Source organism: Protopterus annectens, chromosome 5.part0, assembly GCF_019279795.1.
Source record: "Protopterus annectens isolate FY-2018-M chromosome 5.part0, PAN1.0, whole genome shotgun sequence".
Lineage (NCBI taxonomy): Eukaryota > Metazoa > Chordata > Ceratodontiformes > Protopteridae > Protopterus > Protopterus annectens.
This window is the reverse complement of record NC_056735.1, coordinates 1,742,176,200-1,742,198,936: the sequence shown is the minus strand read 5'-3', so window position 1 is coordinate 1,742,198,936 and position 22,737 is coordinate 1,742,176,200. Positions and strand designations below refer to the sequence as shown.

The following is a 22,737-nucleotide window of genomic DNA, read 5'->3' as shown; positions in this document are numbered from 1 at the left end:
AACCAGGAAGTTGAAGGAGATGGAAAAAGTGCTAAAACGGCCAATAAACCACAATTTCTGGGCCAGAAACCACTCCTCTGGTGGTAGATAGACTACGTAGTGCTTACCACTCACACTGATAAGCTAGAAGGCTTCCCTCAACACAGAAAGGCTTGGTGGGCTCAGAAGCTTGCATACAGTCCTGGATACAGCAAATTTGCATCTGGACTAGACTAGTTACAGGAAAGGCGGGAAAAGTAGAAACACGGGCTTTTAGACTAGAAAAGGTTACACTGCAGTAACATTTATGAATTCCACTTCCTTGTGTGTTGCACTGCCTGATTAAACATAGTTCCTATGTATTTGTGGATAGTGATTAGACTAGTGCCATGGTGCAAAAACAAACAAAAAAAGAGATTAATAACTAATTCAAATAACAACCCTCACAAGGCTAAAAGAATCTAAACTTAGACCACAGCAATGAAAGACACAGCACAGCTTTAACTCACTTACAAGGGGAAGTATACTTTGTTCCTCAGAGTTCAGCAAAACACACTTTTTTATTTCTTCCTCATCTGTTAAGGTAACAGACTCTGTGATGAAAATATCAAAGTTGCAAATAAAAGGAAATCACTACAAAGGGAATACTACTTCGCTTTGGCAGATTAAAAAAAACACAATCTATGCTTACAGTTTGTAATCAAGTCCATTCTCTAAATGCTTAGTGATTGACCATCCTCTATTGTCCCTCTTCTGTAACTGCAGTCTATTTCCTAAGAAAATTTCAACTCTTAAATATTTGTGCATGACACCATCTTCATATTCCAACATGGCTTTCATCTTGGGCACACTACAGTGATGACTCCTGTAATCACTTAAAACTGCATTGAAATAAGATGACTTGCAATTCACTACAATAAACAGTCAAAAGGCGCCTATTAAGGCAACTCTACACAAATTATACTATAATTACTCAAAATAAAACAAGGCCACTTAAAGACACAACAAGATTTGCCAATGATAAATATGCTAAAGCAAGACTAAAGGGTACCTATGTACCCTTACTGCCAACAGTTATTCCAATTATTTTACCAGAACTACATTTGCACATCTACATGAAGCTGAAATAATTACAATACAATGTTTCTAAAATTTATTAAACTACATAAAACACAATTTTTTGTAACTAGCCAAGTCAGCTGACTTCAGAACTGATACTTTTAAAGTGCAACAGGTGGCATACTCACCTTTGAAATAGAGCACTGTGGGCTCTATTCCCACACCAGGAAGATCGACTGCTGACATCTCAGTGCAGCATAATTATTATTTATTTGCAGTTTGTTTGCCAGGATGGTCCATTGGGCCAAGAAGAACCCGTTTTCAATGGAGTCCTGGGGAGAAAAGCTCCATAACAAAAGTTATAAACAAGTAATTGTAGAAAGCTACACAATAACAACAGGTATAAACAAGTAATTATATAACAGTAAATGCAGAAGTACAGCTAAAATCATAGCGTTTGCAGATACAATATAAAGCAAACAATCAAGGATAGGAAAAATAGGAATTGTAATTTCTTGCTGGTACTTTATGAGGAAAGGAGTATGACGAGTGCCTGAGATGTCTTGGGTATGCAGAGGAGAAGAGGTTATGTGGGATGGATGCAGCAGCATTCCCAGAGAGAAGTTAGATGCAAGTGCAGTGAGGTTTTGAAGGAAGAGTGACTAAAGATAGTGCGGATGGATGGTGGAAAGGAGTTCCACTGACATGCAAGGGCAAAGCATAGGAGATTTTTGCCAGGAATGTGGGTAGGTTTATAGAATTCTATCAAGGTTTGATTGCTGGATCTTAAGGATCTTTCTGGAAGGAGCATTTTAAGGCATGAGGATAGGGAGTGACAGAGGGAGAGACTGAAAATGAGTTTGTGAGCATGAGTGAGTTGAATGTAGGTGAGATACTTGGGTAGCTCTAACCAATTTAGTTTGTGAAGTGCGACACAGTGATGGGTAGAATTGTCGCTAGAGGAAAACTTGGCAATTTTATTATAGCAGGAGAGTTTTGACTTAAGTGTGGATTGTAGGTTAGTTAGGAGTGGGGCCCCTTATAGGAGAGATGGGATGAGGAATGCGGTAGAGAGAGTGAACTTTGTAGTGGGAGTGAGGTAGCGACAATGGCAGTAGAGCATACCAAGTTTCTGGCGTTTATGTTTATTTGTATGTGGGAGGAGAATTTAAGCTGATCATCAATGAGGACACCTAGTAGTTTGGCCTCGGGTACGACTTCGAGTGCTGTATTACTGAGGCTAGTGATGCAGAACGTGTTCTTGTTTATAGTGGTTGTTTTAGAAGGGATAAATAACATAAGTTTGGTTTCTGAGGCATTGAGTGCTAGGTGGTTATCTCTCATCCACTGTTCAGTGGTAGAAAAAGCAACTTGGGTTAGTTTTAGGAGGGTGGGGATGGAGGTGGCAGAACAAATTATAGTTGAATCTGCATATTGGATAAGGTTTGTGTTATGGATTGAGTGGTGAAAATCATTTATTATGAAAATATTAAACAGGAGGGGACTCTGTATGGAGCCTTGTGGCATGCCAGTGGGTGTGCTGAGGAATGGGGAGGTGGCTCTTTTCCATTTAACTGCTTGTTACCTATTTGAGAGGTAACTAGAGAACCAGTTGAGAGATGAGAGAGATAGGTTTAGATTAGAAAGTTTAGCTAGGAGAAAGTTATGAGAGATGGTGTCGAAGGCCTTAGAGAGGTCAAGTAAGAGTGTAGATACAATACGTCCAGAGTCACGGGCTTTGTTGACAGTTTCGAGGAAGGACAGGAGAGCTGTGGTAGTGCTGTGGCCTGGTCTGAAACCATGCTGTGTGGGAGTTAGTAAGTGACTGTGTATGAGATAGGGTAGGAGTTGTAAATGGATGCATTTCTCAAGAACTTTGGAGATGGGGGATAAGATTGCGATGGGGTGGAAATTTGTGATTTTATTGTTGTTGCCACCCTTTGTGAAGGGGTAAGACAAAGGCCATTTTCCAAAGTTGGGGTACAAAGCCTTCTTGGATAGAGCGGTTGATTAAGGTAGAGATGGGAAAGGCAATGGCTTCGGTGGCTATACTAAAAGTATGAGGGAATGTTGTCGGGGGCATTGGAGCAGGGTTTCAGTTTTTGGAGAAGTTTTTTTATGGTAGATGTGGGAATGGGTTTTATTGAGAAAGGAGGAGGTTGAGGGGTGGCTATATTTGAGAGTGAAGAGGAAGAGGAGGATAGGGGAGGGGTTGTAGTAGTGGTAGCGTTGGTGAAGAATGAGGTAAGTTTGCTAACGGAGTTGAAGAAGAAAGAATTGAATTGAGTGGCTAGGTCTAAGTCTACAGCACTGTGGTAAGGACAAGGGTTTGTCTGCCAGGAATGAGGAGGGTGGGGATCCCATTCCAGAATTTTCTGGGATTTGTTTTATGGCTACTTTGCAATAAGGAAAAATAAGCTTTACAGTCTGCTATGATAAGCTTTTTGACTTTGTTGTGGAGTGCTTTGTATTTGTTAAGGGTGGAGGGCTTTTTTTGGTGGTGTAACCAAGCTTTGTCTTTAAGGCACATGGCAGTTAGTGTGTCTTTGGTAAGCCATGGGGCAGTTTTGCTTTTTATTCTTTTAGTTTTTAGAGGGGCATGTGAATCTAGGAGGTTTAAGAATGTAGAGTTGAAGTAGGATATGGCATTATACAGGGGGAGAGTTTTCAGAGGGCTCCAGTTTATTGATTTTAGTGAGGTTGAGAAGGTATTGGGATTAAAGTTCTTTAGGGGACGAATGGAAATGTAGTTATGATATATTTGTAATGGGAAGGGAAGGGAAGGAGGTGGGCAAATGTGGGGAGGTTGTCACTATGAGAGCTGGAAAGTGTGCCACTACTGGAGAAATAATGAGGATGAGTAACTAAGACCCAGTCGAGGACACTACCTGTGGAGAGGTCTTTTGAGGGTCTAGTGATAGAATTGATTAGCTGACAGAAATTATAAAGATTAATGTTTATGGAGTTTGTGGGGGAAATTATAAAGATTAATGTTTATGGAGTTTGTGGGGGATTGAACGGAGGACCAATTTATGTTCATGTCACCTAAGATTACTGTTTCATTACTAATACTGGTGGAAAGCCAGGAGAGAATATCTTCGAGTACAGAGATGTTATCCCCAAGGGGAATGTAGAGAGAAACTATGCATATGTACTTATGTTTTAGTTGAAGTAGGGCCAAGATTAATTCGGCGTTGCTGAATTGGGGAATGCGTTTAGTATAGGGGGTAACAGACAGGGAGGATGAGCTACTCCTCCACCTTTTCTGTGGGTTCTATCTTTTCTGATGATAGAGTAGTTGAGGGGTGTTACTTCTGAGACCTTTATGTAAGGTTTTAACCACGTTTCAGAAATAGACGATGTCAGGTTGACTGTAGAGAAATCCAAAATCAGAAGAGGATGATACTCCACAACAAACGAAGCAGAACCAGATGGATGAAAAGACAGGTTCTTTATTCGAATAAGTAAGCGCTTTCACGTTGCTTGGAACGCTTCATCAGACTTCAACAAACCATAAAATTTAAATCAACTTGTATATAAGTAAAGCACCAATGAAAAACACATTAGCAAGTCCCATGCAAATTACAAAAATACATCATTTCCTTACCATAAAATTATATAAATATATCATAAAAATCTCATATTAATAAATGAATAGTAGAAGTAAAATGTTAAAACATACTAAAACATATATTAGATAGTGAAACATATTACTAATGTTTAATGTTTCAAAGGTTTATCTAATAAGAATGGTCTCAATGAAAATTTATCATTGAGACCATGACCTTTATTCGCAGATAGCTTAAATTTTCCATTTTTGCCTCAGCTTTTTCTGTCTTATTGCCAAGACAAGTACATGCAGATTTATATGACATGTTAATGTGTGGGATCATTGAAGAACTTTACAAATATTTTTTGATAGAGAAACCTGTGATACCAGTAATTAGAGGTTTCAGTAAGGTACATAAGACCACACATAATCCTCCACTTAGACCAATAGTGTCTGGCAGAGGCTGGTTAACTGAGACAATATCTATTTTTCTAGAAAAAAAACTTGAGACCAGTCGTGGAATCTACTAGATCTATATTACGTGATACGAAACAGTTCTTGGAAACACTAGCACCTTTCAATGAGAACAGTATTCTAGAAACTACAGATTATATGGTAACACTAGATGTTGTTTCTCTTTTCACCTGCATACCCAATGATGTAGGGCTAGATTTCTTAAGGTTATAAAAACCTTCTCAACCAAAAAACCTTCTCAACTATAGAACAATGGTTCTCTAATCATTGCCTTCTCCTTAACCCCAAGAAAACCAAACTCTTGCTTTTCTCACCCACCCACTTGTCGACCTCTATCCATTTTACACTAATATCTGATAATGGAACCATTATCTCTCCTGACCAAACAACAAAACTCTTGGGTATCACTATTGATAACCAATTAAAATTTGACAATCATATTAATCTTACAATAAAATCGACCAACAGAAAACTAGGCTCTCTCTATAGAATCAAATCTTTTCTTACTCCTGAAGCCAAAACTACCATAGCCAGAACTCACTTAATCTCAACTCTTTATATGCTTCCTCCATATACACAAATCTCTCTAAACATAATCTTAGCAAACTTACTTCATCATATAATAATATTGCCAGATTTGCAACTGCCTCTCCATATAGAACTCATCATTGTTTAAATCTCAAAAAGCTTGGGTGGCTGGAACTACCACACCTCATACAATACTATCAACTCACTATTGCCCATAATGCCCTACATCACCCTGAAAACACCCCAATACTCTCCTCCCTCATAACACCCTATAACAATCAGAGGCATCTACGCTCCACCAACAAAATACTAGTCCAAACTTCCCGTTCCAAAAACTCAGCAGGTGACTCCACATTTTCCAACTCAGTTGGCAAAATATGGAATAAGTTACCACAGGAACTCACATCCCTAACATCACTCTCCCAATTTCAAACTAAACTAAAATCCTTCCTAAATAACCACTGGCTATGCTCTTGTCATAACCCAGGTTAGCTCTCTTTTTTTTCCATCATTATATGACTCCTTAACATTCATTCTTTTTCTTCTCTTTTACATACTCTAACTATTTATTAATTATTCCTTATCCTTTCTCTCTCTTTACCATCCTAGTTTTTTTTTTTTTTTTCACTTTACTCAAAATTTAATTCAACCTGTTTCAAAGGTATTGCATATGTTTTTTTTTCCCCTCTATTTCTGTATATTGATGTATATCTTGAATTTGTTTAGTAGTTTGTAGTGGAGCTTTTCTCCCCGGGCCTCCACTGAAAATGGACATATATCCAGTTGGACTAGCCCGGTAAACAAATGTAAAATAAAATAAATAAAATAAAAAAATAAACAAAGGACTTAGCAACAATCAAGTTATTAAACTCACAATGTTGTTAGAAATGGTTCTTTGTCACAATGTTTTCACCTTTAATAATGAATACTTCCTTCAAATTAAAGGAGTAGCTATGGGCACATCTTGTGCAAACTCTTATGCTAACCTTGTGTTAGCATATTGGGAGAATACGTATGTTTTAGAACATTTGGCTTACTCCACTTCTATAAGATATTATAAACGTTTTGTTGATGATCTTTTTTTAATTTGGGGAGGCACATTAGAGCTCCTGAAAGAGTTTGTTTTATATATTAATGGAACTACTACATTTCTTAGGTTGACTGAAATGTATTCACAAAACACAATTGCTTTTTTAGATGTGACATTGAGGAAAAAAGACAATACTCTAGAAACAGAAGTATTCAGGAAGGCATGTAGGAAGAATGCTATTCTTCACAGAAGTAGCATGCATCCCCCCCATATACACAGAAACATTGTGAGTAATCAAGTGAAACGTTTTTCTAATATAACTAGTGATGATTTGGTTTTCTCTGATGCATTAAAAACTATAGAAAGTGATTTTAGGCATAGAGGCTATTGCAATAGAGACATGCGTTCATTGGATACTTTTGAACGTCCACATCTAGGACGTCCTTTTATTAAAAAACAAGGCAGTATAGATGAGAGACCTATAATGAGGAATAATGATAAGAGGAGACTAGTGTTACCCTTTACTAATAATAATACTTCTATTGTCAACATTATTAAGAGACATTGGAATATTTTACAGTTAGATGATGGTATAAAAGACTTAGTGGGTGAAAAACCCTCCTTTAGCTATAAGAATACTAAATCTTTAAAACATATTCTTTGTTATGAGAGAGTGCCTAAAAATAAGATCTCCTCTGAGAGAAAGGGTACATTTGCATGTCGTTCTTGCAACCAGTGTATATATATAATGAAATCCAATGTTTTTATACATCCAGATACTGGTGTTAAATATGAGTTTAATGAATACGCTGACTGTAAGTCAAGAAATGTGATTTATTTAGCATCCTGCATAAAATGTTATTGTTTCTATATAGGAAAGACTAATAGAACCTTAAGAGAAAGGATACGAGAGCATTTGTATGCTATACATAGAGAGAATGAAGGGAATGCCCTAGCCAAGCATGTACTACAAAATGACAGCACACATGCTTTTAGATTTTTAGTAATAGGACAGTTAATAGAGACTGAAAGACCTGGTAATATTGGCAATAAGACAGAAAAAGCTGAGGCAAAATGGATAATTAAGCTATCTGCGAATAAAGGTCATGGTCTCAATGATAAATTTTCATTGAGACCATTCTTATTAGATAAACCTTTGAAACATTAAACATTAGTAATATGTTTCACTATCTAATATATGTTTTAGTATGTTTTAACATTTTACTTCTACTATTCATTTATTAATATGAGATTTTTATGGTATATTTATATAATTTTATGGTAAGGAAATGATGTATTTTTGTAATTTGCATGTGACTTGCTAATGTGTTTTTCATTGGTGCATTACTTATATATAAGTTGATTTAAATTGTATGGTTTGTTGAAGTCTGATGAAGCATTCCAAGCAACGTGAAAGCGCTTACTTATTCGAATAAAGAACTTGTCTTTTCATCCATCTGGTTCTGCTTCGTTTGTTGTGGAGTATCATCCTCTTCTGATTTTGGATTTATGCTTTTTTTGGGAGGTGATACCTTACCCTGACAGTGTTCTTTTCTTGCTGAACTTGACTGTAGAGAAGCCAGGAGTGGAGGTGGGGAATTTTGTTGGCTACGCTTCAGGCATTTAGAGAGGTGAATAGGATGGGTTTGGATGTAGAGGAGGGGGTAAGGGGGCCTGGGTTAGGGGGGTATGTCTCCAAAGAGAAGGATGGTGGTTACCTGGTGAATTAGGCTGAGGAGGTGTTTGGAGAGTTTATTGTCAGAGTGGAGTGTTGCGGGGTATGAAAGGGTATGGTAGTTTGGGGGAGCAGAGTGTTTATATCGAGGAATGAGCTTGTAGGGAAATAGTAGATGGTTTTTGATGGGATATAGGTGGGGGATATAATGACTGATGGGTGTGAGGGTGGATTGGGAAGTGGGTAGGTAGTATGAAAGGTTGGTGAATGCTTGATGGAGAGAGGCTGAGTGAGATAGTACAAATAAGATAAGGTGAGAAGGAGGAGTATTTGAAATGAGAAGGAGGAAGGTTTGATGAGGCATGGTAAGGTTATCAGTAGTTGGAAAGTGGATATGATAAGAGAGTAGATGGAGAGGTAGGTTGGGTGGAGTAATGTGAGACAGGTGGGGGAGGAGAATAGTGATGGGTGTAGGGTGGGTTGTGAGAAAGGCTGACTGGCTGGTGGTGGGATAATTGGAGTGGATGGTTAGGGAGTGGGTGTGGTTATGTGGAGTATAAGTGGAGAGGTACTGGGGGTGGGTGGGAACTGGGGGCAGGGTAGGGGAGCGGAGTGAGCCCGTAGGGCAAACAGAGCAGGTTGAGCCAAGGAGAGGAGGATTGCCTCAACAGACAATCAGGTGGAGTTACGAAACAGGCAAAAGAGCCTGTGTCAGGTATGGGTGTACTGGGATGTAACTATGGGCTTATTTTAAAACCAATGGCCGAAATAGTGAGGAGAGTCACTAGATATGTTATAGTTGCAAACACGGTCTGGTTTATAAGGATACATGGTCACAATAAGAGGAAGGGTGATACTGCCACCTAGTGACCAAAGAAATAATCGCAACCAGGTTGCGTAATTGAGGAGAAGAGTAGGGGTTACAGGGGGAAGGAGACTGCTGCAGGCTGCTAGGTACGTGCAGAGGGGCACCACACTAAGCAGAAATATTGTACAAACACAGTAAGTAAGACACATGCACTTTAAAGTCTTTGGGTAGTGGCACGTTACGTCTGTAGAACACTTGAGTAGGATTCCAGTTGGCTTGATAGTCAGAGGTGGTAAATCTGGCAAATACTGTGGAGGAACACCTTGGGAGGTGGGAGATGCAAGACAGGGCAGGCTGTAAGGAAGAAAGAAGTCTCCTATTAGTATTTTCACTGTTTAAGAGAGGGGGAAAGTAAAAAAAAATCAGAAAGCAGCTAGGCAGTGTAGGGGAGATAGTGGGAGAGGCCAGAGGGAAGGGTTAGCATAAGAGTAGAGGTGAGCAGGAAGAGAGGCCTGTAAGAAGGAGAAAGCAGCAGGAGATATTCAGTAACAAGTTCAGTAAACAATACAGGGCAGCAGTAGGGACATTAAAGAGAAAGGAAGAAGACACAGCATCAGTTTAAGCACACAGAATACACAGCAATGAACAGGTAGCACAATGTGAAGCAGGAGCAATGTCATTACAAGTATATGCAGCAGTTAAAATGCATTTCAACAATACAAAGTAACAAAGACCTGTAAGCCAACAGCACATATCATCCCAACAAGACACAGTAGCAGTTACACTTAGTTGCAGTATAACAAAAATGCACAAAAGGCTCAATATAATAAGGCGCCTGAGTGCTGCGACTATATTATCTGGTAAATTCCTGTGCCTGTAACCTTAGAAATGGAGGCACACAATATACACTTAGCTACTGGGTATCTGGACTTAATTGCTATCACCAGGGTGGCTCGAAGCATGTAAAGCCAGGGGAGTAGTTTGCGGAAGTCTGAGCGTTCACGCTTCTTTAGACCCAAACAAGACCCAAGCAAGTCTAATAACATGAGTACGCTCTAACTACATAGGCTTACAGTGCAAGTCATGAAGGCTCATTAAAATACACAGCAGACAAGATTGCAGTAACGAATAGTCTGTTACATCAATAATGCTTTTAGTTATGTTAACAAGAGTATGATTACAAGAGTACACTCTGACTAGGGTAAATACAAATCACAGAGCGACCCAAGGTTCAGTAACACAATACAGCAGGAATACTGAGCAGCAATATAGTCATTTGTTCTAGACCATAGTATCTAGGCAAGCATAGCAATAAACTGATGAATTAGACTAGGCGTTCAATTATCAGTAGCCTCGGAGTTCCGTTTGTACTCGTGCTATGCTAGTGTAGGCGGCAGAAAGCTGCTTGCTTTAGCGCAAGCACCTGTATAAGACACATTCGGTTTATTCTCTGTTAGTTAAAAAAAGATACACAAAATAATAGGAGCAGCTTGCTTTAGCACAAGCCCCTGTACAGACACCATCACAATATGAGTTCCGTTTGTACTCGTGCTACGCTAGTGTAGGGGCAGAAAGCCACTTACTTTAGCATAAGCCCCTGTATAGACACATTCGGTTTATACTCAGTTAAAAATAAAACAAATAAAAAAGTACATTTTTGTACCCACCATAAATGTAGATGTCCGATAGGTATGCATCTGCAGTCCTTACATATGGGTTGTCCTGCCTCAGGCAGCCCTTCGGTCGGCCGGATTCCAAAGTCTGGGTCCGGCGTCGGCTGATGTCGCCCTTTCCCCGACGTCAGAGCGCCTGGGGTATAAAAGAGTCAGCCGACGCCATCTTCCTCAGTTTTTCTTGCCCCAGATGCCAGGTGCCCTCTAAGGAAGGCTAAATTTGTAGAAATGCAAAATATTCCAAACATGCACAGTAATATAAAACAAATACACCATAACAGATAACCCCAGCTAGCTATAAGAGGGATAAGTACCCAAGAAATACCACAGAGGGGAAGGAGGGAGGGAAAACCTGACTGCAGATGCATACCTATCGGACATCTACATTTATGGTAGGTACAAAACTGTACTATGTCCTTCAAGGATGCATCTGCTGTCCTTACATATGGGTAGAATATCATAGCCAAGCTGGGGGTGGTAGGTTCTAAGAAAATGATGGTGTAGCTAAAATGCCCTGCAGGACTGCCGTAGCAAAGCCTGCTCTGGATCTGGAATATAAGGGTAAATTGTAATGCTTGGAAAATGTATGCACGGAGCTCCATGTAGCAGCTTCTAAAATGTTCTTGGTAGCCACCCCTCTTAAAAAGGCTGTGGAGGTGGCTGTGGCTCTGGTGGAATGAGGCCTGATGTTAGCTGGCACAGCTTTTCCATGATAAGAGTAGCAAAATCGAATGCAATTTCCTATCCATTTTGAAATTGTCTGTTTGGAAATTGCTTTGCCTTGAATGCCTGCAGCATATGCTACCAACAGCTGGTCAGTTTTTCTGAAAGTCTTAGTTCTGTCCAAGTAGTAGCGCAACTATCTGTGAATGTCCAGGGTATGCAGAAGTTTCTCTCCCTTGCTTTGCGGATTTGGAAAGAAGGTAGGCAGGTGAATAGCTTGGTTCAATGAGACTCTGGATACCACCTTTGGCATGAATGAAGGATTGGTTCTCAAGGAGACTCTGTCCTGATGAAAAATAAGAAATGGTTGTACTGCCATGAGTGCCTGCAATTCAGATACTCTTCTTGCTGAGGTTATGACCAGAAGGAAGGCAGTCTTCCAAGACAGGAACTAAGTCTGAAGATGCTGCTGGTTCAAAGGGAGGAAGAGTCAACTTTTCCAACATGAAGTTAAGGTCCCATGTAGGCACTGGTGGTTTTCTTGGAGGATTGATGTTTTTAATTCCTCTTAGAAACTGCCTTAGGAGAGGATGAGAGAAGACAGGTGGATCAGTATTGTATTCTGCTGAAATTGCTGAAGCATGAATTTTTATGGAAGAATAAGAAAGGCCATTGTGGAGCATTTCTGCCAAGTATTCCAGGATATGTGCCATGCTCATCACTGTGGCATCTAGGCCCTTTGCGGTGCTCCAAGTGTGAAATCTTTTCCATTTTGCTGAATATGCCTCTCTCGTGGAAGGTCTGCGAGCTTCCATAATGATATCCTTCACTCTCTTGGATAGCTTTTCCTGGTGAGGAATCAAGGTATTCTCCAGGCTGTCAGCTGCATGGTTTTCAGGCTGGAGTGCAGAGTTTTGTAATTGTGCTGTGTCAGGAGGAGTGACCATTGTGGTAGAGGCCACGGTTTCGTGTGTGACAGGCTCCGTAACAGTGGGTACCAGTGCTGCCTTGGCCAGTCCGGGGCTATTTGAATCACCTTTGGCTGCTCTGTCCTGATTTTCAGTAAGACCTTGGTCATTAGTGGAAGAGGTGGAAATGCATACACTGTTAGAGCATTCCAGCTGAAAGAGAGGGCGTCCACTTTCCATGCTTGTGGGTGGTATGTCCTTGAACAGAATTTCTTCAGCTGATGATTGTGGTGGGAGGCAAAAAGATCTCTGTCCGGCCTGCCTCAAAATTGTGTTATTTGAAGGAAGATGTCTGGGTGTAGCATCCATTCGTGTGGATCCATGGTATTTCTGCTTAGGTTGTCCGCCAGTATATTGTCTTTTCCTGGCACAAACTGGGATTGCAGCTCTATATTGAGTTTTAGGGAAAGTTCCCAAAGATTCATTGCTAGTCTGCAAAGAGGGTAGGAATGGGTACCTCCTTGCTTGTTTATGTACCACATAACTGTGGCATTGTCTGTCCTTATTAGCAGGTGGCCTTGATGTAGAAAGTGTTTGAAGGCCTCGATTGCATGAATCACTGCCAGCATTTCCTTTTGGTTTATGTGCCTGCGCATTTCTTTCTGAGTCCATAGTCCTTAGATGCATCTGTTCTCCATATGTGCTCCCCATCCATGGTCTGAAGCGTCCGAGGTAATGGTTTGGCTGGTTACTGGTTTGCTGAAAGGCAGACCTCTGCTTGACTGGCTTGCTTGGGCCCACCACTGAAATTCCTTTTGAAGGCATGGAATGAGTGGTATCAAAGTTTCTAGGCTGTGATTGTGCTGAGACCATAAACTCCTTAGGTACCATTGTAGTTTTCTCATATGCAGCCTTGCTTGTGGAATCAGAAGAATGCACAATGCCATGTAACCCAGGGCCTGCAGGATTTTCCTTGCAGTCATCTGAGTTTGTCTTGCCAGATTTTTGAAGCAATCCGGTAGTTGTCTGTTTTTCTTCTGTGAGAAAAGCCATTTGGGTGGTTGTATCTAGTTCCGCACACAGAAAAGTTATTCTTTGGGATGGCACAAGTCTTGACTTGTGAATGTTGACTGTGTATCCCAAGGCCTGCAGTAGGCGGATGGCATAATTCAAATGCTTTTCCAAAGTTTGTTGGCTGTCCGCTTGTATAAGGCAGTCGTCCAGATACGGGTATATTTGAATCCCCTGAAGTCTGCAGTGTGCAATTACTGATGCCAGGCATTTCGTGAATACTCTGGGCGCAGTAGATAAGCCAAAGGGCAATGCTGAGAATTGATAATGCTCTGAACCTGCAAGAAATCTGAGGTGTCTTCTGCAACTTTGTCTGATAGGGACATGCAGGTATGCCTCCTTGAGGTCTAGAGTCACCAGCCAAGACCTCTTGCCCAGCATGGGAAGGAGTTGCTGTAGGGTCAGCATTTTGAATTTTGGCACAATGAGATTAAGTATTGAGTGCGGACAAATCGAGAATAGGCCTCCATTGTTTTTCTTTTCTTGGGACAAAGAATAGTCTGGAATAAAATCCTTGGCCTTGTTCTGCGAGTGGAACCTTTTCTATAGCTTTCATTTGCAATAGGTTGGCAATTTGTTTTAAAGCCTCTGCCCTTTGATTTGGTGGCAGGTTTGGCATTCCTTTTCTTTTTGGTAATGTATGGAAATGGAACCTGTATCCTTTGTCTATTATTTGCAGTGTCCATTTGTCCCTTGTAATACAGTGCCAATTTCTTAAGAATAAAGACAATTTTCCGCCCAAAGGTGCTTCTAATCGAGCCCTGGTTGGCGGGATCAAGGTGAAGTCATTGAGTCTGTCCTTGTGCAGCAGTTGTTGGTCCTGCACTACCTCTCTGGTTAGGAGGCTGCCATTGACGTCCTCTGTAGGAGCCTCTAGCTTGCCCTCTACCTCTGGCACGCCTGTTCTTGCCTCTTTGATATCTGTCTTCTGGAAAGGACCAATTCTTAGAAGGCCAATTTCTGCTGAATCTTGGTGGTTGTACCTGGAGGAAATCTTTGACTGTTTGTACAGATTTAGCCTTTTCCTCAAACTTCTTTAAGACCTCCTGAGCAGTGGAGCCAAATAACTTTTGCTTTTCCAGTGGAGCATCCAAAAGCTTAGCCTTAACATGATCTGGCAGAGATTGTTCCTTCAGCCAAGCATGTCTACGTATGACTGCACCTGTCATTGCTGACCTACATGAAGCTTCCAATGCATCATAACCACACTACAAGAAATGGTTGCTAACCTGTTGTGAATTATGTACCAGATCCTGAAGTGACTTATGGTCTAGGGGTTCTGGAGAAGACAGCTTTTTCTGCAATTCATCCAACAAATACTCTTGGTACTGTATCATATGAAATTGACAATTTAAAGCCCTCATAGACAGAGTGGAAGAAGTATACACTTTTTTACCCCATCTCTCTAAAGCCCTGGACTCCCTTTCAGAGGGGAGTGGATTTTTAGTAGTGGCAGCTGCAACCCCTTTAGGACCCTGGGAAATAGTTTCTGGGTCAGCAGAGTGGGCCTTGTAAAGGAAATGATGAGAGTCCGGGACCCTGTAGTACCTATCGGGTTTAACAGGAGCCGGAGGAAGGGTGTCAGGGGTAGTGCTAGACTCAGAATACACATCATCAATGACACTTAAAACAGGAGGAATAGCCAAAGGTCTATGCTGAGGTAAATGAAGAAAAGTCCTTAATCTCTTCCTGGAATCGGAGAATTCCTGGCCCTGCCATTGGAAATGCTCTCTCATGGAGTGAAGGGTCTCCCCGAAGGACAGCTCTTCAGGAGGGGAGGCAGAGGGAATGGATTCCTCTGCATCAGAATCCTTGTAGGCCGTGAAGGCCTCTGCCTGGTAATCTGATAGAGCAGAGCCATCAGAGGACTGAGGATCAGCGGACTCAACCCTGGGCCTTTTGTCTAGAGGGGGTTGAGAGCCCCTGTCCAGATGAGGCTGGGATCCCCTGATTAAGGAAATAAGGTCCTCAGCCAAACTTAGAATCTGTGAACCTGTAGTGGATCCCTGAGAAATAGTCTTGGGAGGCAGAGTTTTTTGTTGCTTAGCAGCTTTAGCCCTAGTGAATGCTTTAATGGACATGGATGCAGGGGGCCTGGCTGCTCCATGTGCTGGGGTAGTCTTGTCTAAGGGAATGGTGTCGGTAGTTACCTGAACACCGGTTTCCGAGGCTAAATCCATAACAGACTCAGAAGAAGCCTCCGGGGCCGAGGCTGCCGGTTGTACCGTTTCCGCGGTCGGAAGTACCAAGGACTCTGTTTCAGTTGAGACCGAGACACTCGCGGTAGGCCTAGGCGTGGTTTCAGCCGAAACCACGGTCCGCGTGTGTTGGTCCTTGTCCTTCCGTTTTTTGGTTAAATGAGAAGTTGGAGTCTCAGACGGCATTTTATAAGAGAAACTAGTCCCAAAAAATTCCTCTGCAAACTCTGACCGACGCCTAAGAGTGCGTCGATTAAAGGAGGCACAGGCAGTACAGGCTGAAATGTCGTGGTCTGGGCCTAGGCAAGGGAGGCAGTAGGAATGGAAATCCTTATGAGGTATTTGTTTCCCACAAGTCAAGCAATTAACTTTAAGCATTTGATCCGACATCGGCTGAGGCAAGAAAGAGTCCCCAACGGGGTACTTAGCTTTTTGAAGTCTTCGGTAGCTGAATTTACAGGAGCTGGCCGACCGGCACTTGCGAACTGCTTCTGCTTCGGGCACCACGCGGCAAGAAAGACTGAGGAAGATGGCGTCGGCTGACTCTTTTATACCCCAGGCGCTCTGACGTCGGGGAAAGGGCGACATCAGCCGACGCCGGACCCAGACTTTGGAATCCGGCTGACCGAAGGGCTGCCTGAGGCAGGACAACCCATATGTAAGGACTGCAGATGCATCCTTGAAGGACATCAGGAGCCGCTTGCTTTAGCGCAAGCCTCTAAACAGACATGTGGTTAATTCAGTGTAGTTTAATAAATAAAAAATAAAACCAGGTATTCCGAGGCACTTACCAACGGACGACGCTAGCAGCCTACAATGGGGCAGGACAGGTATTGCTGGGAATGCGATTTCTTTTTAAATATGGCGCCACAGGTAGTGGGTTCACTATATACATATGGGGGGTGAGGAGAAGAAGATGGGAGGCTAGAGGAGAAGGCGGAGGGAATAAGAGGGGTGCTGCACTCCTGGGTGTGCTGTCCTTTGGATAATATGTTAAATTGAGGTCCCATCTGCTTAAGCTGTTGGTAGCTCTAACGGATGTAAAAGATCCCATGGCACCCAATAAAAAGGGTAGGGGAAGATCCCCTATGGTCTGGTCAAATTTCCCCTAGTAGTATAAATACCACCTTGAGTCTCCCATGAAGAAAGGCTACTGGGTTTAACCCAGTCAACAAAAGATAAAAAAAATATATATATATGGCTTTTAAAGTGAGTTAAACAAAATTTAGGGCTGCATCTCCTGCTGGCAGGTGAAGAAATAGACTAAGCTTCTTTATATGATCGGATATTACTAAGCAATCGACCCTGAGGTCATTTCAAGTCTAGCTGCTTCATCTCAGTGTAATACAATACAAATGTTAGTCAATACCCAAAAAGTACAGTTGTGTACACTTACCATAAATATAGATGTTAGAGTGTATTGATTGTTGCAGTCATTACATTTGGGTAATCTGCTGGCAGGTTGCCCTCAGTCGGCCTGAATAACAAAGTCTTGAGTCCTACGTCAGTCGCTGCCTCCTCTTCCATCATGTCAGGTCGTCAGGGGGTATAAAACATGCAGCCGACGCCATTTTAATCAGTTTTTCTTGCCCCAGATGTCAGGTGCCCCCCAAATGGGGACACAAAGGCTTTTGAGCATAGTGAAGGAAAGAAGAGGTATAATAATAGAGAAGAAAGGGGGCTGGTGGGGTGGGTAACCTGGACTGCAACAGTGAATACACTCGAACATCTACATTTATGGTAAGTGTACACAACTGTACTATGTTCTTTGTGTTTCACTGTTGCAGTCATTAGATTTGGGTAGAATCCCAAAGCTATGGTTGGGAGGATGGAATTATGCAGCATTAGGAGCAGCTATAAGGCCCTGCAGGACAGCAGTGGCAAAGCCTGTCCTGGATTTAGAAAAAGAGAGATAAATGGTAATGTTTTGTGAACATATGAACTGAGCTCCAAGTAGCAGCTTCTAGAATGTCTCTGGTAGAAACCCCTCTGAGAAAGGCTGCAGAAGTAGATGCAGATCTGGTGGAATGGGATCTGATCCCCTTGGGGACAGGTTTACCATGGTGCACGTAGCAGAAACGAATACAATGGCTTATCCATTTTGAAATAGTCTGCTTTGATATAGCCTTCCCCTCTGTCCCTGCAGCAAATGCCACCAGTAGTTGCTCAGACTTTCTTAGAGATTCTGTCTTGTTTAAGTAGAATCTTAGTTGTCTGTGTATATCCAATGAATGCAGAATCCGCTCCCCCTTGTTCTGCGGATTTGGGAAAAAAGTTAGCAGATGAATGGTCTGGTTAAGAGCCACACTGGATACCACCTTAGGCATAAAAGAAGGATTGGTCCTGAGGGCCACCCTGTCTGGATGAAAGATAATGAAAGGCTCCACTGCCATGAGAGCCTGTAGTTCCGAAATCCTTCTAGCTGAAGTGACTGCTAAAAGAAAGGCCGTCTTCCAAGAAAGAGATTTTATGTCTGCAGTAGCAGCTGGTTCAAAAGGAGGTAGGGCGAGTTTTTCCAGCACAAAATTGAGGTCCCATGCAGGAGTTGGTGCTCTCCTGGGAGGTATGAAATTGTTGGCCCCTCTGAGGTACTGCTTTAGCAGGAAAAGAGAAAAGAGAGGAGGCTCTGTGTTGTAATGAGCCGAGATGGTAGAGGCATGCATTTTTATAGAAGAAAAAGATAGGGCCTTGTGAAACATCTCAGTTAAATATTGCAAAATCTGAGGAATATTGGGCATTGCTGTGTTTATTCCTTGTGCTTGGTTCCAGGCACAGAATCTCTTCCATTTATCAGCATAAATCTTCCATTTATCAGCATAAAATGTTCTAGTACTAGGCCTTCTAGCCTCCAAAATGACATCCTTCACAGGTTTACTGAGAGATGTGATTGGTGAAATTAGTTGATTAGCCATGCTGCAAGATTCAGAGTTTGGAGCAGAGTGTGCAGAATTTGATAGTTCTGTTGAGACAATAGATGAGGTGTGCAAGGCAAGTACCACGGAGGAAGGTGTGACATATTTCTTAGAAGTGGGTACCAGTGTTGGTGAGGCCAGTCCGGAGCAATCACAATCATTTTTGGTTTTTCCTGTCTGACTTTTAGGAAAACCTTGGAGAGCAGAGACAGAGGGGAAAAGGCACACACTGATGTTTTTTTCCCCAGCTGAAGGGTACAGCATCCACTTTCCAAGCTTTTTTGTGATGAGTCCTTGTGCAGAACTTGTCCAACTGGTAGTTTTGGGGAGAGGCAAATAGATCTATGTCTGGGCTGCCCCATTTTCGTGTCAACATGCTGAAGACTTGTGGATTGAGTTTCCATTCGTGTGGGTCCATAAGATTTCTGCTTAGGTCGTCTGCTAGAGTATTTTGCTTTCCTGGCAGGAATTGAGCTTGTAGATGTATTTGGTAAGTCAAGGCTGTGTTCCAGAAGGCCATGGCTAGTCTGCAAATGGGATAGGAGTGGGTACCCCCTGCTTGGTTATATACCACATAACTGTGGTGTTGTCCGTCTTTATCAATAGTTGTCCTGGATGAAGGAAGTCCTTGAAGGCTGTCAGAGCATTCTGTACAGCTAGCATTTCTTTCTGGTTGATATGTAGGTGCATTTGATTTGGGTTCCATTTGCCCTGAATGCATCTCCCTGCCAGATGGGCCCCCCCAATCATAGTCTGATGAGTCTGTTGTCGGGATTTGGGTGGCAGGGGGTAGAATGAACGACGGTCCCTTGTTTTGGTGACAGGCCTCTGCCCACCAAAGGAACTCCTGTTGCATGCAAGGAATGAGAGGAATCATTGTTTCCAGGTTGTGACAATGTTGACTCCATAAGCTTTGTAGATAGCACTGCAGTTTACTCATATGCAGTCTTGCATATGGAATTAGTAGAATGCAGGATGCCATGAACCCCAAAGCCTGCAGAATTTGTCTTGCAGATAGCTGGGTTTTTGTGGCCACTTGTTTGAAGTATGTTATCAATTGAATGTGTTTGTCTGGCGTGAGGTAAGCCATCTGGGCAGTTGTATTCAAGCTTGCACCCAGGAATGTAATTATTTGATAGGGTATCGGGTGTGATTTTTCGTTTATGGTGTACCCTAGGCATGGTAGAAGCCTTTTTACAAACGCCAGATGTTTTAGAACAGTGTCCTCTTTCTCTGCCTGAATTAGACAATTGTCCAGATAAGGATAAATTTGAATGTTTCTTTGTCTGCAAAATGCAATTACTGGTACCAGGAACTTTGTGAAGACCCTGGGCACAGTAGATAAGCCAAAGGGCAGTGCAGAGAATTGGTAATGCAAATAGCCTGCTTTGAAGAGGAGGTGTCTTCTGCAAGATTCCCTGATTGGGATATGCAGGTAAGCCTCTTAAGTCTAGAGTTACCAACCAGGCATTCTTGCCTAGCATAGGCAGTAGCTGTTGCAGAGTCAGCATCTTGAATTTTGGAATGTCCAGGAAAGTATTTAGAATGGATAAGTCCAGAACTGGACGCCATGATTTGTCTTTTCTGGGTATCAGGAAAAAAGTCTTGAATAAAAACCTTGTCCTTTTTCCTTTTCTGGTACTGGTTGAATAACCCCCATATCCATGAGGGACATGACTTGTTTCTGAGCCTCTGCCCACCGATTTGGGGGCAGATCTGGCTATCCGTTTGGAATTGACAATTTGTAGAAATGAAATCTGTTTCCCTGGGATACTATATTTAAGACCCACTTGTCCTGGGTGATTAGATGCCAATTTTGAGCATGAAGTGCTAGTTTTCCCCCCAAAGGGGCTGTCAAAAGATAAGTGCTTGGAAATGGCAGAGGAAAGTCATTGAGACTGTTTACCGTAGGGTGGTGCTTTGCTACTTCCTGATTTGGAGGTGGAGGCAACACATTGTTTTGTCCTGTAAGATCCTTGTGACTGAAACCTGGAGCCTTTGGAGTGTCTGGGTTTGACCTGAGCGGCTCTGTTGGGCACTGGAAAGGGCCATTTCCTAGTAGGCCAGTGCCTATTGAACCTGGGTGGCTGCACTTGCAAGAAATATTTTACAGTTTGCATAGATTTAGCTTTGTCTTCCATATTTTTAAAAACTGCTTCTGCCTTATTACCAAACAGACTGTCCTGCTGTAAAGTAGCATCCAACAATTTAGCTTTAACATGATCAGGCAGATTTTGCTCCTTGAGCCAAGCATGCCTTCTTATCACAGATCCAGTTACAGCAGCCCTGCAAGAGGCCTCCAAGGAATCAAAACCACATTGCAAAGTATGCTTTCCAACTTGTTCAGCTGAATGCAATAAATTCTGTAACTCTATTTTCCACACAATCAGAAATCAACATCATTTTCTGTTTCAGTAAGCCCATAACATGCTGTTGATATTTAAGCATATGAAATTGACAGTTTAAAGCCCTGATTGCTGGGGTTGCAGACGTATAAACCTTCTTAACCCATCAATCCAGAGCCCTGGAGTCTCTATCAGAAGGGGGTAGGATTTTTAGCTGTAGAAGCCTTAACACCTTTGGGAACCTGAGAAATAGTTTCAGGGTCAGCAGTTGGATTTTTGAAGAGAAACTTGTGGGAGTCAGGAACCCTGTAATATCCATCTGGCTTACTAGGAGCCGGAGGCAGGGAATCGGGAGCCATGCTGGATTCTGAGAAAACATCATCAACAATGTCTAAAACAGGAGGTACATGCTGAGGAAGAAAAAAAATCCCTAAACGTCTTTTTGGATTCTGAAAAGTCCTGACTCTCCCAATGAAAATGTTCCCTTAAGTTATGCAAAGTTTCTCCAAAAGAAAAATCCTCAGGAGGAGAAGCAGAAGGGATGGATTCTTCTGCATCACAGTCCTCATAAAGTGGGACAGAAAGTTCCTGATCAGAAGAGGAATCAGAAGAAATGGAAACCTGATCTGAAGATTCATAATCAGTGCCTTGCCTAGGCCTCTTAGCAGGAGGGGGTTGGGAACCCCTGATCAAGGTAATTAAATCCTCAGCCATTTTGATCATTTGTTGTTTAGGCATAGGGGCCTGAGCATGTGGCTCATGCATCGTTTTTTGAGACATAGTAGTTGGTTTTGGCCTTGTTTTTGATGATGGCTTCGGTTTAATATACAAATCTTTAGGCCTGAAAACACACTCAGAAGCCGGTGCCTGCTCAGTGGTTCCGGACCCATCCAAGGGAGAGACATCTGCGGGTTCAGTACTTGACCGGACTCCGAATGGGTCTCTGTAAAGCCTGCAACTCAAATGTAGCGGGCATAAGGGGCTGCGAAAGTGCCTCACTGAGTACTGGCGACTGGCTTAGGAGAAGCTTCGTTGTCGGTTTTGGACCTTGACGGTCTGTCTCTGTCTTTTTCTTTGCTTTTTTTGTGAATTGCAGTAGTCTGATTGCTAACTGATGACATTTCAGGATAGTTAAATCTTGGACCAAAGTATTTAGAAGCAAAAATATACAGACGCTTAATAGGGCGTTGGTTAAATTTAGCACAAAACCAAAAGCAAGGCACGTTGTGGTCAGGGCCTAGGCAAGGAATACAGTACAAATGAAAATCCTTATGAGGTATTTGCTTCCCACAAGTAATACAAGTATTAACTTTTACTGACAAGGAGCAAGAAAAAGTTTCCCCAATGGGGTACTTAGCTTTAGTTTGAATACTTCGGTTCTGAAACTCAAAAATGAAAATTTCAGGAGTTGGCCGACCGGCACTTGCGAACTGCTTCTGCTTCGGGCACCGTGTGGCAATAAAGACTGATTAAAATGGCGTCTGCTGCATGTTTTATACCCCTGACGACCTGACGTCATGAAGGAGATGGCGACCAACGCAGGACCCAAGACTTTGTTATTCAGGCCGACTGAGGGCAACCTGCCAGTAGATTACCCAATTGTAATGACTGCAACAGTGAAACACGAAGAACATCTGCATTTAGTAATGACTGCATATGTCCAGGAGGGTTGTGGGCACTGTTCCCGGTAAGAATTTACAGTGCTCCATCCACTCGTCCAGGTTCCTTTTGAAGTAAGGTTCCTTTAATAAAACACACATCTACTGTCTTGTGAAGGGCTGTTTTACGTCTCTGGGCAAATCTAAGTGATATTAATAAAAGGCAGAGGGCATCTCAGATTACACAGCCTATTATGAAGGTAACT

General features: G+C 42.2%; 1 protein-coding gene across 10 annotated transcripts in view; it reads right to left on the bottom strand.

Moving 5' to 3' along the window:
• GTPBP8 (GTP binding protein 8 (putative)) overlaps positions 1-22,737 on the bottom strand; it is a 359,654-nt gene that overhangs the window by 124,244 nt on the left and 212,673 nt on the right. The window lies entirely within an intron of this gene.